General features: G+C 41.2%; 1 protein-coding gene across 1 annotated transcript in view; it reads left to right on the forward strand.

Annotated features, from left to right (window-relative positions):
- Positions 1-15,482, forward strand: part of DPP10 (dipeptidyl peptidase like 10) — an 817,369-nt gene that overhangs the window by 103,987 nt on the left and 697,900 nt on the right. The window lies entirely within an intron of this gene.

The raw sequence follows: 15,482 nt of genomic DNA on the forward strand, positions 1-15,482 counted from the left end.
TTTCTTTGCAAGATTTGTCCAGAGAGGGCTTGCCTTTGTCTTATTCTGACACAATCCTCCATAAAATAGGGAAAGGTGGGATATACTAGAGATTAGTGTCGTCCAGAATCACCAGATGGGATGTATCTAATTAGTCTAATTTAGGGAACAGCTTCTGTCAGCACAATAAGGAAGGAGCAATAATCACTCACAACCTTACATGGTTGGAAAATGTATGAAGAGTAGGGAGAATGTTCTGGAACAGATCTAGGGTGTATGGGGGGAGGGGGAGAGGAGAAGATGTAGTTGTTGCACAACCAGAGGTCTATTAACACAAAACTGGATTTCACCCTAGACAAGGTTAGCATGACAGAGCCCTATTCAGCTGGGTGTGTCTGCAATGGCCATTGGTCAAAAGCAATAAAGAGTGATTGATTGACCTGTGTGTGTGGAGGGCTAAAATAATGGGAGGGATGTGGACATCCATGCAGGCCCCATCCTGAACATTATATCACGTGTCACTGTTCCTCAGACTGCATTGAGCTCCAAGACCTATTTTGTTGCTGTTGCTGTTTCAAGTTGTTCCCATGTAGAAGAAGCCCAAGTCTCCCTCTCCTTCATTGCTCTGCTTATGTCCTGTAAATTCATGCCCGTGACCTCCCTAGTTGAGTCTATCCATCTAGTATGTGGTCTTCTTTCTTTTCTACTTCCCTCCACCTTTCCTAGCATTATTGTCTTTTCTAATCAGTCATGCCTTCTCATGATGTGGTCAAACTACAACAGTTTCACTCATCTTGGTTTCCAGGGAGGTTTCAGGTCTGACCTGTTCAAATACCCATTTGTTTGTATTTTTGGTTGTCCAGTTTCCTCAGCACTCTTCTCCAGCACCGCATCTCAAATGAATTGATTTTCTTCTTATCCGTTTTTTTCACCATCCATCTCTCGTGTAATTGTGTTCAGTTGAACATGTTTACTGAGTGCTCATAACTGGAGGCTCGGAGTTACTTCTGCTGTGGTTCTTGTTGTTGTCACTGTTTAGAAAGAAAGAAAAAAAAGGGGGGGAGGCAGGGAACCAAAGCAAAAATTGTGAACTCTGTAAAACTATGTATTAAAAAACATGCAAGCTAGCAGGGGTGGGGAGGAACTAAACAAAATTCTCACCCATCCTGTTAGAAGTCTCCTTGGCGGGATACAGACGGGCAGGGGAAGACGTCTTGGAGGTGTATTCAGCTGAATACGGAGCCTCCAGACCGCCCACCCCGGGGGTGTGGCTCAGGTGATGGGGCTTCCACATGGGGGGCAGTGAAGACGCCTCACCTGGGGCCGTTTCTGACCCGCAGTTTCCAAACCACCGCCTCGGAGGACGCTGCAAAGAGAGAGGCAGCTTCCTCACGGGCAGCCAAAAACGGGGCTTTTTTTTTCTTTTGCCAGCTGGCGGATGCGCAGCTGCGCAGCTGCAGCGCTAAGCAGCGGCGGCAGAAAGCCTATGTGCACATTTAAAGTGCCCAAGCCCCTTTAAAACTTTTTCCCCCGCTCTGCCCAAGAACAATGGTGGTCTCCTGCCAGCTGGTGATCAGCTGGTGTTGGCATCCTTGTCCTCTTGCACTTTGCCAGTGTCACCAGCATCATGGATGCCTCCTCTCCTTTGGTCCCCGCGCTCTTGCTGAATCTGCAATGCACAGCCACAGCTGTCGCCGCTGCCACCGCTGTCCCCCTGCCATCCCCCATCACCTCCCTTGTATATATGTAAATATTTACAGTTTTAGTGTTTTTTATTGTTAGGTGAAAATGGCACAGGAATGTGTGTAGGGGCTCACTTTAAAGTCCAAACTTTCCAAGCAGCGCATGCGTACATGTTGCTCTAGGGTTAGGGTTAGGGTTAGGGTTAGGGTTACGAGTCTTAAAATGCGCTGCAGCTGTGCTGCAGCTTCCACACCTGCATGGCAGCTGACGCTGCAATTAAAGCCTGACTGCAAACTGCGCATGTTCCAGGACCCCGACTCATTATGCGACGCAGCAGACACGGAGCTTTTAAATGGGCAACTTAAATTAGCGGCGTAGCAATTCTGGCGTACCGGTGCAGCAGCTTACAGACGGAGCTGCGCAGCTGCGCATCAAACGGAAAAGAAGCGGAGAAAAGCAGCACCTTTTTAATGCCGCTTCTTCCCGCTTGGGGCGTGCGGGGGGCGTGTTCATGGCGGCATTCAGGTAAGGCTCGTCTGAAGGCTCTACCTTCATGATGTCATGAACACACCCCTTTTTGCCCGTCTGTATCCCGCCCTTGTGACTTACTTATTGTTTCCATACAATCCCAGCCATTTATGGTGGGTTAGGCACATTGGTAAGACAGATTCTGAATGCATAAAACATTAGTCCTTCCCATGAAAGTTATAGGTATAGTACTTATAGATCTCATTATGAGCAATTTAATCATAAATGTTGCTTTCAAAGCGAGTGAAACTTTATGTGCTCATTTAACAAGGAAAACATGCTTCAGGATTAGGTTATTAGTGTCCCAGAATACATTTAACAGGACCCTTCAGTTTAAATTCTTTTCCCCACCTTCTGCTTGTAGGCAACTGCATTTAATGTGATATAAGTATATTTTTTGAGTAACACTCTAGAATCTTACAACCACTAATTATAACAAGTCAGTTACAAGGCTAACGAAGCCTTGGTAGATATACACAGTTGAAGCCTATTGTTATTTATTCACTTTATAAATCACACTTGTTTTGTGAAAGTGAATATAATCCAAACACTGGAAATGAGAAGTAATGATGGCATACATCATTGCTGCATAATTTTATTTCATTTTATAGCCTGGAAAATATGGTGAATTCTATAAAAGTGACAAATGACATAACACAGTAATAAATAGCTATACTTTATGCATTGCTGCTTGGCATATGGGCATAGATGGAGATTCTTTAATATAGCAAAATGAATGGAGAATTAAACCACAGCTTCCTCAGACAGAAAATAATGTCCTTTTCAGGGATTACTGATGTTTGTTATATCATTAATGGCATGGTACAGCGAGCTAGAAATAAAACATATGAAGCACAGTGCAATACATTATGGCTGGATTCACATAATACATTATGCCACAGCAAACAAATCCCTATAGGGATAATAGGGCTCTGATTTGTCCCCTTTCTCTGCAATGCATGGACAAGGGCCATGCCATTATGGGAGTATGAATCTCTACATTCCCTTCATATCCTACCCTATCCATTTGGTGCAGGAACAATATTCATATATAGGAGATAGGGGAGAGAGAATTGGACAAGGCTATTGGAGAGATAGAAGGGATACAAGGAACTTGCTTTCTCTATAAGAACTGGCTACTCTGAGCCCTTAAGTACATGTACTAGTGGAAGGTAGATGTAGTCTGTGTTATTTTTGATATAGTTACTACTGCAGGCAAATGGTTTTTCCTGATCGATCCAATAGGCCTAAATCTTATTGTTAGTCCAAACAGAGTGGACACACTGAGTCAATGACATTTACTTCTGTGTCAATTTATTATTCAACATTTGATTCAATGGAACTACTCTAGTTGGGACCAAACATCAGTATTATAGCCCATATATTTCTTCATCTGAATAACACACATTAAAATGAACTCCATGCATATTCTTTATAACATTCAGGGGTATCTATGTTAGCAAATCCAATAAAAAATCCACTGAACAGTGTTACATTTGTTGGCCAACCAAAATACACAATATACATGTTGCAAACTTTCAAAGCTTCACAGGCTTCTTCATCAGGCAAGGTGTTACAAACAAATAAACAAACAAATAAACGAATGAATATGTTAGTTATAGGCCTGCATTTTGCTGTTTCTCTTCTTAGCTAAGATGGTATGGAGGGGCATATCTTGAAGGTTGGCCCCTCTTCTTTCTGGCCATGTGACAACTGGGAGGTTTTCAAAGTCCAAGAAATTTAACATCCATATGCACTACAAGAAAGACACTTCCTTTTCAATCCAATATGTCTCCATCCTTGTGAGGCCACAAGCCCATTTGTTAGGCAGAGGACACTGGATTTCTTGAGATCTGCAGAAGTTGTGAGTTCCAGAAGTCTGAACCGCATAATGTGGTGATCTGTCAATGACAATAAAATTATACACAGTTCCTCCACTCCCAGATCATATTCACCCCATCCACTACAGAAAACAAGGTCCAGAGCCTGCCCAGCAGCTTGGATAGGGCTAGAAACCACTTGGGACAGGCCCATGTCATGTCATGGTAGACCTGAAGCCCTGAGCTGCCCCCAACAGGGTAGTCTCAGTATGGTTATTGAAATGCCCCAGCATTATACACCAGACAGATTTCAAGTATGGCTTTAAATACTCTATTAAGTACTTCTAAAACTTACCGAAACATATTGATTGCCTATGAAACTATATAAATAGTATATTAGAATCTATCATATCCGAAATATTTTAATACTTCTCATTTAACATTATTTCTTTCACCTCCTCTTCTTTGAGAAACTGCACTTTTTATTTCTCCTTTAGGCTAAGAATACCCAGCTAAAACCAATTATTATCTTTTCACAATGTTCATCATGAATATTTATACACCAAAATTATTATTCCCCCCCCCAAAAAAAATTAAAGCACACCTTCCACTCTAGAATATTAAATAACTTTCTGCACTGCTTAACCATTTGAATTTGTGCCAAATATATATGCTTGTTCAGGTTTTTAATAAAAAAAATAATCCACTTCCCAAGTAGTTCAGTCAGATAATTGTTATGAAATTAAGTCCATTATAGACTGTATGTGATATTTAAACTCTTATATTTGTTTAAGCAAGATAAAATAAGATCTGCAGTAATTACCCTGGTGTTCATTCCAAGAATTTGATAATTTGTTATCCCTGTCAAAACCTCAGATAGTTTGAGAGTTGAAAACTCCTGGGTACGAGCTTAGAAAATGCTAAATGCAGGACACCCTATCGAAAACAATCACATATTATACCAAACAAATGTCTTTTACCATTTGAGGGAGCACTTCTGGTAAATTTGTGCTAAACACGTTATCATTTTGACTTCAAGAGAGCAGGAGATTGGTTAGCAGTTTAAAATATAATTTCTGGAGAAATAGCCAGCCATTCTCCTTTTGAAAGATATTAATCTGAAAACCCTTCTTGAATCTTCATGCTGTCTTCATTACTATGAAAAGGAACAAAGTAGAGTAATGGGAAAATTCAAAATAACTGATCAATTAGAAATCTGAATGATTCAGAATAGCACCCTGTTAGATAGCATTTTCAATGTGAGATGGTATTTTTGTAGCTTTACATTTAGAATACATTTAGAATACATATAAAGCCACCTGCTTTGGATCCTATCATGATAAAAATAGATTAATCTCCATCTCCATCTCATTTTTCACAATGTTGCAATTTTTTATTAGAAGGGATGGTGCCATGAGAGAAAATGGCAGCCCTAGAATTACCTTTTACCTGGAAAATGATGTTGTATGAAAGGGTTAAACTGCCTGCATTATAGCCAGTTAAGAAATGTGCTTGAATGCTGTAATTCTTTCAGTTCACATTGACTCCAGTAGCAGACCAGAGAATAGATTACTGGACTCTTAATATGCCAAAGATTCAGAAGTGACCTGTGTGTTCATTCGGTCACTAATGTTCAGCCGCAAGGCCTAGGAGTGCTACAGTTTTGATACTGATTACAGTTTTATGATTATGATATTGTATTGCCACATAGGTTATCAAAAAATAGTAACACTAATGCCATTTAAGCAGGTAGGAAGCCTTCTTTCCTCCTTGGTTGTTTCAAAGCAGAAAAATTACTTGTATAATGGAAGAAGAAAAGATTTAGAGCAGACATCAAGCGGAGAAAATAGTACAGAAGGTCTCTGCCTGAAACTAGACTACTTTCCTATCAGCTCTTGATGCAGCCTAAGTCTCCCCTCACTTATGTAAAGGATTAGCTGGAATCAAAATTTCAATCTACTGAATTCAGTGTGTCAAAATAAAAATTAAGAGAATTGGTCTCAATTAGATGTAACAATAAGCAGTGGGTTGTTCCATGGTTTAGTGTCAAGTGCATCTGCTTCTTTAATCAGTTCTTTTATGACCCTGAAGAGATTAGAAACTTTCCTTTCAATTAACCACAGTTTAATTTTGGAAAGGGGTGGACGGGGGAGCTTAAGGGTATCTAGTTGCATCTTGGAGGCTGATTTATTTTAGCATGTGCATTCATGGCTATTAATCTACTTCCTCGAATGCACTAATGAAGTGATATGAAAGCCAAAGTATTTAAGCACAGTTACATAGTTACACAGTTGTGGGAATGAGACAGATGTAATAAAATACAGAAAAATGGTCATTGCAACACTAGCTGTAATGTAATCTTTCAGCTAGCTGGTCTGATAATACTGGAGTGTAAAAACAATACATCTATTTGTGTGTGTATATGTGCCTTCAAGTGACCTGTTGACTTATGGTGATGCCATGAATTGCATAGGATTTTCTTGGGCAAGCAATATTCAGAAGTGGATTTGTCATTTCCTTCCTCTGAAGGAGTACAGACCACCAGAAAGAGGCGGGTTCCCGGTGCCTTTCTTGGCTCCGCAGGAGTGCCGCAGCAACCAAATTGCGCCACGTCTGGTGTGCGTGCCACGTCTGGTGTGCGTGCTGCAGCTGTGGTGCCCTCGTCAAGTGTGAGGGCTGCTGGGTGTGTGGGTGCTCCGCCCTCCAGGCAGCCCTCTCACGTGACGAGGGTGCCGCAAAAGCCCATCTGTTCCGGGCCATAGTGTACAGCACCTAGTATTCTTTGGTGTCTCCATTCAAGTACTAACCAGGGCTTATCTTGCTTAGCTTTCAAGATCAGATGAGATCTGGTTCCTTTTGTGTTATTTCCCCTGGAGTCCAAATGTACTCTGAGGAGATTTCTTTTCTTATAAGTGCATGGGGTTAGCACTCATATATTACTATATATAGAATGACAATCCTGTCATGATATCTCTGTGCTTGCTTGTGCAAATGGATTGGAATGTATGAACATATACATATGAACATATTCCAGCTCAGCTGTTTCTCTTTCTAATCTTCCTTTGTTGTTGATATTTTTGTCTTTGTTTGGGAACCAATACTTGTAAATCACAGATTGTATATCTAGGAAGCCTGAAGCTCCCAATTTGGGAGTATTGCAATTTCTAATGTCAGATTTGTGTCCATTTAACCGTTTTTATTCTTCTTTTCATTTTGTAGCAGTCCTGTTTGCCCAATGTAGAGGGACATTGCTGACAAATGACAGCATACATCACATAAGAGGATGAACTAGTGAATGTATTTGATGTTGTGGGCAATGTTGATAGGACCTGTGACATCGCTGCCAGGGTAGATGTGGGAATGGAGTTGTGATCTGTGTTTGTAAAAGGGTGTTGTCTTGTATTTCCATCCATGTTATGTGTTTTGTTGAAAATGAGTAGCTGGTTAAGGTTGAGAGACAGTCTGTAAACAAAGACCTGTCATCCAGAGCCCATGAGAGCTTATTCTCCAAAATTAGTTGTAGCATAGCTGAAGGCTGCAAGGAGTAACTAGAGATGTCCAGTCATTTTCTCTTTTTGGTCTGACTTGTAGTACAATGCTGGTTGGTAAAAATCTTGCCCTATTGGTTTGTCCACTCCCCACCCCTCACTCCACTTCATTGGATGGATATTGTAGTTTCAAAAATTCCTTTTTCAGATCCATGAGTTCTGACTCTCTATCATGTCAGTCTGCACAGATGTGGTTATACCAGAGGGCTTGGCCATAAACAATAGATTTGGTAGTGTGTTCTGAATGGAAGCTAGAGGCATGCAAGTATGTGTAGCAATCAGTGGGCATTCACTATAAAGTGGTACAAGGATGCACCACTCTGTGTGACAGTGGTGTCAAGAAAGTGAACTCATTCAGTGGATTAGCCCAGCCTGTGGTTGATAGTAGAGTGAAAGTTGTTAAAATTTGGATGGAAATTGTCAAATGATTTCTTTCCTTTGGCCTAAATGATAAACATAGCTCAGGAAGAAGAGTGATTTCTGGATTCAGGTACTGGGGAAGCATTGTTCTAAATCAGCAATGAAGATGACCTGTGATTCATAATGTGTTGTAATATGAGTGCCTATGGCCCTGATCTGTTATTTTGAAAAGTGAAGTATGAGTGAGTACAAAGTGCCAGAGTTTAGTGACCAAATGTGTTGTAGTCTCATTCAGAATGGTATTCTCTTTTCTCAATTGATAAGGCACAGATAAAATCAAACTAACATTTCTTGCAGCAGAGAATTCCCTGACTCCTGTGTCTTCCTCCATGTAGTAAATTTTGATTCTCCCTAAAAAGACCACCTCAGTAACAACCAGGGTATATAACTTCTGCTTCATTGCATTATATTTGCTGCAAAATGGCATAGGACATATTTGGTTCTGCAGTGTTACATTAGCTGGGATAAAAAAGTACCCCAATGGCAAAAATCAATTTTTGGGTTGATTTTTCTTTTCCTGACTTTTGGAGGTATTTTTGTTCCATTGTTATTTATTTATAGAGAAAAGAGTTATACAGCTGCCCCTCTGTTTTTGTGGACTTGAAATGCATATCACTCACCTGTTTGCAGGTGGCAAATGGAGGGGGACAAAATTTGGCATGCACCCATGGTGCATGCCTACGGGTGCCCCGGGTGCACAATGCCATTGAAGCCAATGGGGCTTGAATATTGGTGATTTTTTTTTTGCAGGAGGGGGGTCTGGAACAGATCCCCCACAAAAACAGTGTATATGGTAAGTGAAATTTGAGGGAAATTGTTTGCACCTGTTCAGTTGACAATGCTACAGATTTCTTTCAATATAGTTCCAGTTTGTGTGTGCAGTCTATGGCAAAGTCTGCCACTGTAAAAACTCATTTTCTAAGTGCAGATGTAACCTATGATTAGCGTTTGACATTTCTGCTAACCATAGTTGCAGCAAGCCAAATTTTATCCAAGTTCAGAAATAACATCAAAATATGGCAACTGAGAAATGGAAGCCAAATTTGTTTTTCTATATTGCTCATCAAAATCTTCTTCCACAGCTTCATTTAGACAGGCATTTTCTCAAATCCATCATATCCTTCAAAATTCACACAGCATAGGTTTTTCCTCCATTGGCCTTGCTACACACTAATACGGGGAAAATAGAGGCCCATTTTTCTTGTCAGACAGGGTATTTTTATCTGGAGTGAAGTTTCATTTCCAGCATCTTTCACTGAAACTATCACCTGATAATTATGCCAAATAGAAAGTAGCCATTAATCAAAAACGTAATATAACAATTCATCATAGTCCTTCTTCCTCATGTGAAGTTCTGTGGTTAAAATTAATCAGTCAAACTGAACTTCATCATGATACATCCCCTGCTCCCTTGAATTAAATGACTAAATGCATGATGCTCTTATGGCAGAATGATTGAGTCCCTAAATTGTTCAACTATCTTTTGTCATTATCCAAGATTATTGTAATTTCATTTCCTGCCAATTCAACACAGTAGAAATTTGGTAGAGATTTTGCATGTTACTTGACCCTTAAATGCCTTAATGCACTTGTAGAAAAGGTTTATCAAAGTTACATCAAGGTTGGTTTAGAAGCTGCATCCCCCCTCCTGCCCATAAGTCCTATTCAATCTGTATAATCATACTCTACTTGAATGTTTTGTGTGCAGCCTTAAAGAAACTCACAGAACTTCCCCAAAAGAAAAATGAAAAATGTCCTGTGCATTTCAAATGGACAACTTTAAAAATATTGTCTTCACATGGTCCTGCAAAATGAATGCATATCATTGTGTCCTATGACCATCACTAGGGCTGGAGGAATCCTGGACTTGATTTGATCACATGCAACATAGCATTTTAATGTGTTGAGAGATAATGGCTTGCTGTGTAGGGAAGAATTTTTATCTGAGCCCAAATGTTCTATTGATTTTCTGTCATGGCTCTTGGGGATACTGAAACATGGACAAGCATCAATGACCTGGATTCATGGATGGGAAGTTCCTTGTACCATCTTTACCCCTGCTGTCTTCTGAAGTTCCTGATAAAACACATCCATAGAGTGAGGAGACTCTCCTGAATAACATGAGATGGGGTCCAGTGAGCGTCTGGGAGAAGAAGGAGGGAAAAAGGGAAAAGAAGACTTTCTTTCAGAAAACTAATAAATCCTAACTTAGGATCCAAGGCAGATAATGAAGGATTTATCTTTAACAGGAGTAGAATGAGCGAGCCATTGTGGTGGAATGGGTGGCCTGGGTCAAATGCTGTAAGCCTCAGAGGAAAGCAGAGACAAATTCCCTCTGAACAAATCTTGTCAAGAAAACTGCAAGTTATGCAGTGTTGTTTTGGGCAGAAAGAATTATTGGCTGGCATCTTATTCAATAATTGGGGTGTCATAACCCTGACTTATAACTTTACTATTACACTAATTCACTTTTATGATCATTGCACCACTGCAATGACTGAGTAATGACATGTCCATCCTTGTTCTGGTAACAGGGCATGCTGCAACAGAAAGCTGCAACAGGATTATGTGGGGCTCTGCTTACCAATGCCATGGAAATCCCTCTCTTGTGATGGGGTTGCATGATTTAAATGTGGGGCAGGGGAAATGTAGCTACAGACACATTCCCAAATGCAGGATCTTGGTCATTGTCGTGGACTCATATTCTTATGTGATGGTGTCATATTTGGCTTACGTTATTTGCTTAGGGGACAAAGGAGAATTATACAGTTTCACCCTGAGACAGTTTCCTATGAACATACTTCTACTTTGCTGGACAAATATACTTTCACAGAATTTTTTTAAAAAAAATATATATCCAGCCAAACCAAATAAGTTGTTGCCTTTTTTAAAAAAAATATTCTGTCTTGATCAAGTACGTTTCTTTTATTGGTAACATTACCCATTTGTGTTAGCAAATCTTTGCTGGCACAGGCTGCTGAGAGTAGGAAAGATTAAAAGAATCCCAGGTTAAGAGAGGGAGAAAGAAAGTAATTTATAAAGGTACAGTACTTTGAGCTTTTGCTTGTGGACCCATAAAACAGCCCTCATATCACCATTGCTTTTAGACAGGGGAAAACATGCAAGAATAGAAATACCTCTTCCTTTAATCTGAAAATTAAAAATCTAAAGAAGTAGATGATAACATTTAAACCTTGCTGATTAATATACTTTTTAAATTTATCCTGGTGCACAGTATGTATCTAAGACATCTAAAATACTTTTATGGACATATGGACAATGTTCTCTGCATTTCTTATCAAAGTGTTGTATTTAGCAAATTGACCTTGGGAAGATTTTATAGAATCATAGAATGATAGAGTTGGAAGGGACCACAGGGCTCATTTAATTCAGCCCTCTGGAATGTAGAAATCTACAGTCACACCTAAAAGATGCCCATCCAACCTCTCCTTAAAGTCATCCAAAGATGGAGAGTCCAGCATTGAAGCAGTGCATTCCACTGCTGAACAGCTCTTACAGTAAAAAAAAAAAAAAAGAGTCATTTCTAATATTTACGTGGTATTTCTTTTCTTATGATTTTAATCTGTTGGTTCATGTTCTAGTCTGTGGACAGCAGAAAACATGCTGGCTCCATCTTCTACCTGACATCCATGTAGATATTTAAAGATGGCTATCATGTCACTTCTCAGTTTTCTTTTCTCCAAGCTAAATATAACCAGTTCTCTCAGTTATTTTTCATAAGGCTTGGTTTCCAGACCTTTGATCATTTTGGTTGCAGTTCTGGGTATTCCAGGTGAGGTCTGACCAAAGCCGAAGAGAGAGGGACTACTCATTACCTCAGTCTGGAAATTATTATATATGGTGATGCAGCCCAGAATTATACTAGGTTTTGCTTACTTCCTCATCACACTGTTGACTCATGTTTAGCTTGGGGCCTAGCAAGAACCCTAGATTCTTTCATATGTACAACTTTGAAGCCAGGTGTCAACCAACTTGTATTTGTGCTTTTATTTTTTCCAACCTGGATGTAGTGCCTTATAATATTTCCTGCTAAAATTCATTAAGATGCAACATTCTGCATTTTCATTTCTTAAGCTCCTTCATTACTCAAGTTTGTAAAAAGACAAGACAAGACAAGAAAAGGCACCCCCACCCCCAGGGTTTTCATTTCTGCTATACATGTCTTTGAAAAGGATAGAGCACATAATCACTCTTTAATATATATATATTTCAAAATGGTATGTTCATTTTCATTAAGACATAGTAGCAGCATCCACGAAAGTAAAAACGACTTTCATGAAACATATCTATATGTCATATCCATAAAAGGTAAGATAACGGTTATATCTTGTCCTAACTCTTGAGTTACTACTAATGGATATCTCTTTCAAGAGTTCCTTTGGTAGTATTAATTGTATCATTATCACACAACTCTATCTCCATTTCAGACTTTTTCCTGATTTTTCCCTGTTTTTTAAAAAACTAAAGAAAATCTTTGCGAAGATCATTTTAATGTGCCGTATTTTCTAGCCTACCTCTCAGTTACATCATTTTCCTTGTGTGTGTGTGTGCGTGTGCGTGTGTGCGCGTGCTTACTGATGCATTTCATAGGAATGCATATCCCTTGGGCAAAGAATACTTAGAGGTGGTTTTGCTTCTGGTCTAAGCTCTAAGGTCTTCTGAAGAGGCTCTTCTCTCTGTCCCACCATGTTTTTAACTTTATAAATTGTAAAATAATAATAATAATTTTTATATGTATGTTTTTATTGAATTTTTTTGTGTACAGTTGGCTCTCCTTATCCACGGATTTTTTATACATGGATTCAAGCATCCAAGGCTTGAAATTTTTTTTAAAAAGTATAAATTTCAAGTATCAAACTTCGATTTTCCCATTTTATATAAGGGACACCATTTTGCTATGCCATTGTATTTAATGGAACTTGAGCATACACAGACTTTGTTATTCACGGGGGTTCCTGGAACCAAACCCCAATGGATAACAGGGGTCCACTGTAGTTTAAAATCTGTTTTGTTTTTAAAAGTAGGTTGCCTTGAGTTTCATTATTGGGTGGGATATCAATGAATCATCGTCATCCTTCACCTTACCTGAGGGCTGCATATTCTCTGAAGTGCTTAGAGAGTATGCTACATTTAACTCTATGCTCCAGTAGAAGAGAATGGCCAAGCAGATGCCATTAGAACAGGGGTCAGCAACCTACGGCCCATGGGCCACATGCGGCCCGCTGAGGCCGAGGGACCGGCCCCAGCCCGGTCCTGCCGCTGATTGCCGCCCACAAAAGGTGGCCTCCCCCCTCCTTCCCGGCCTCTGTCAAGGCCGAAGCCGCCACAGAGGCCAGGAAAGGGCGGGGGGCCGCCCGCGATCATGGCAATCGCCGCTATCATGGGCGGCCTCCTCCCTCGTTCCCGGCCTCTGTCAAGGCCCAAGCCTCCACAGAGGCCGGAAAAGGGCAGGGGGGAAACCCGCGATCGTGGCTATCGCTGCGATCTTGGGCAGCCTCCTCCCTCCTTCCCTGCCTCTGTGAAGACCCAAGCCTCCACAGAGGCCGGGAAGATGATCGCTGAGATCTTGGGCGGCTTCCTCCCTCCTTCCCGGCCTCTGAAGTCCGAAGCCTCCACAGTGGCCGGGAAATTGTTCTTCAGTTTAAATATTGTATATGTTCCCATTTTGTTTTTTACTTCAAAATATGATGTGTGCAGTGTATGTAGGAATTTTTTTTAATTTTTTATTTATTTATTTAAATTTTTTAAAATTATTTAATTATTTATTTTTTGGCTTCGGTCCCCCAGTTGTCTGACGGACAGCAACCCGACCCCCAGCTCAAAATGGCTGCCTACCTCTGCATTAGAACATCCTCTGTTATCTGCTGTCTGCAGGAACCATCTCACTTTTCAGCAACCTTTGGTTTCTATGCACCTTACAACTAAAACAGTTTTCACCAATTAAAATAATACAAAGCCTAAAGTCAGTACAAAGCTTAAGGAACACAAAATACTATAATAGGTGAGAGCAGTGATGAAGTTTCAATATTTAAAATTTAAATATGTAAACACTTTTTAAAAGACAGAGAGTAAAGCTTCATGCTGAAGGAGTTGTTCAAAGTAACAGATGTTACATTATTAATATCATAGTGTTTTTTTTGAAGGGTAGGGGGAGTCTCAAGAAATGTCTACAAATGTGCAACAAGGAACTTGGCAGATCTTCAAGAGACTAGTATTCCATGATTTCACTGTGAAATCAAGACCCCATCTGCAAATCCTCCAGCATATCACAAGTGAAAATGTGGACATCTGTGTGAATTTGCAAACTATGTGGTTGAACATCCTAAGGGTGCAGTTCAAAGGACCAGGTAAAGTGAAGTTATCGGTGAGGAAGAACATATAAAAGTGTAGTATTTTTAAGCAGAAAAATATCTGTAGTAGTAGCAGCAGCAGCAGCTGTTGCCTCAGATGCTGCTGCCGAATAACCACAGGAGACCATGCTGGAGGAAAGGCCACAACTTTATTAAGCAAACCATTGGTAGGGTTGGCACAAAGCATGAGGTCAGGATCTGCGAAATCAAACAACCTCAGGTTTGTCTGATTAACCACAACCTGGCACCCACCAGGCATTGGGATGACCTAGGGGCTAATGAACACCGTATGACCGCATCTCTGCCATGCGTTCACATATTTGCTAAGCCCCTAGTCACCGGGAGGCGCTCTTGCGTTATGGCCCCCGCAATGGCCATACGCCTGCCCTATTCGCCCCCGGGTCCCGACTGACTCCCAAACCAGAGCTCCGTAGCCCTGGTACCACACCGTGCAGATCCTGGCCTATGCTGCCGCCCCAAAGTTGTGACAAAAAACCCAAACCCAAGCAGTGGGTGGGTGGGAGAAGGCTCAGCTCCTCCTCCCTTCCTGCTTGGCTCCTAACCATCCGGAGCCAAGCGCCGACTGAGGGCCGGGGCTGGCAGCACGGCCTATATAGGCCTAAGCCCCGCCCTCAGTACCACCTGACCAGGAGACTCCTCCTCCAGGGCAGCTGAACCAATCATCTGCCCTGGAGGACCGGAACTCCCGGTCACCGAGCCCAGCTCCCAGAGCGTCGCGGGGCGGAAGGGACTCCCTTTTGCCCCGCGCACCAATAGGGAGCTGGGGCAAGCCCCAGAGCACTCTGGGGCTTGTAGTCGTTCGCTGCGTCTAGCGGCAAAGCGGTCAGCCCGCCGAGTCGGGCAACCGCTTTTTGTTGTTGTGTGCCTTCAAGTCATTTCCGACTTATGACGACTAATGCAAAATAGGTGAACCTATCATGAGGCTTTCTTGACCAGATTTCTTCAGGGGAAGGGTTGACATTTCTTTCCTCTGAGGCTGAGATAGTGTGATCTGTTCAAAGTCACCCACTGGGTTTCCAAGACTGAGACAGGATTTGAGCCCTCATCTCCCAGAATCCTAGTCCAACACTCAAACCACTAAACCACACTGGTTCATTTATGTACTGCATTTA

Source organism: Sceloporus occidentalis, unplaced genomic scaffold, assembly GCF_023333645.1.
Source record: "Sceloporus occidentalis isolate IW3139 unplaced genomic scaffold, rSceOcc1.0.p SCAF_4, whole genome shotgun sequence".
Taxonomy (NCBI): Eukaryota; Metazoa; Chordata; class Lepidosauria; order Squamata; family Phrynosomatidae; genus Sceloporus; species Sceloporus occidentalis.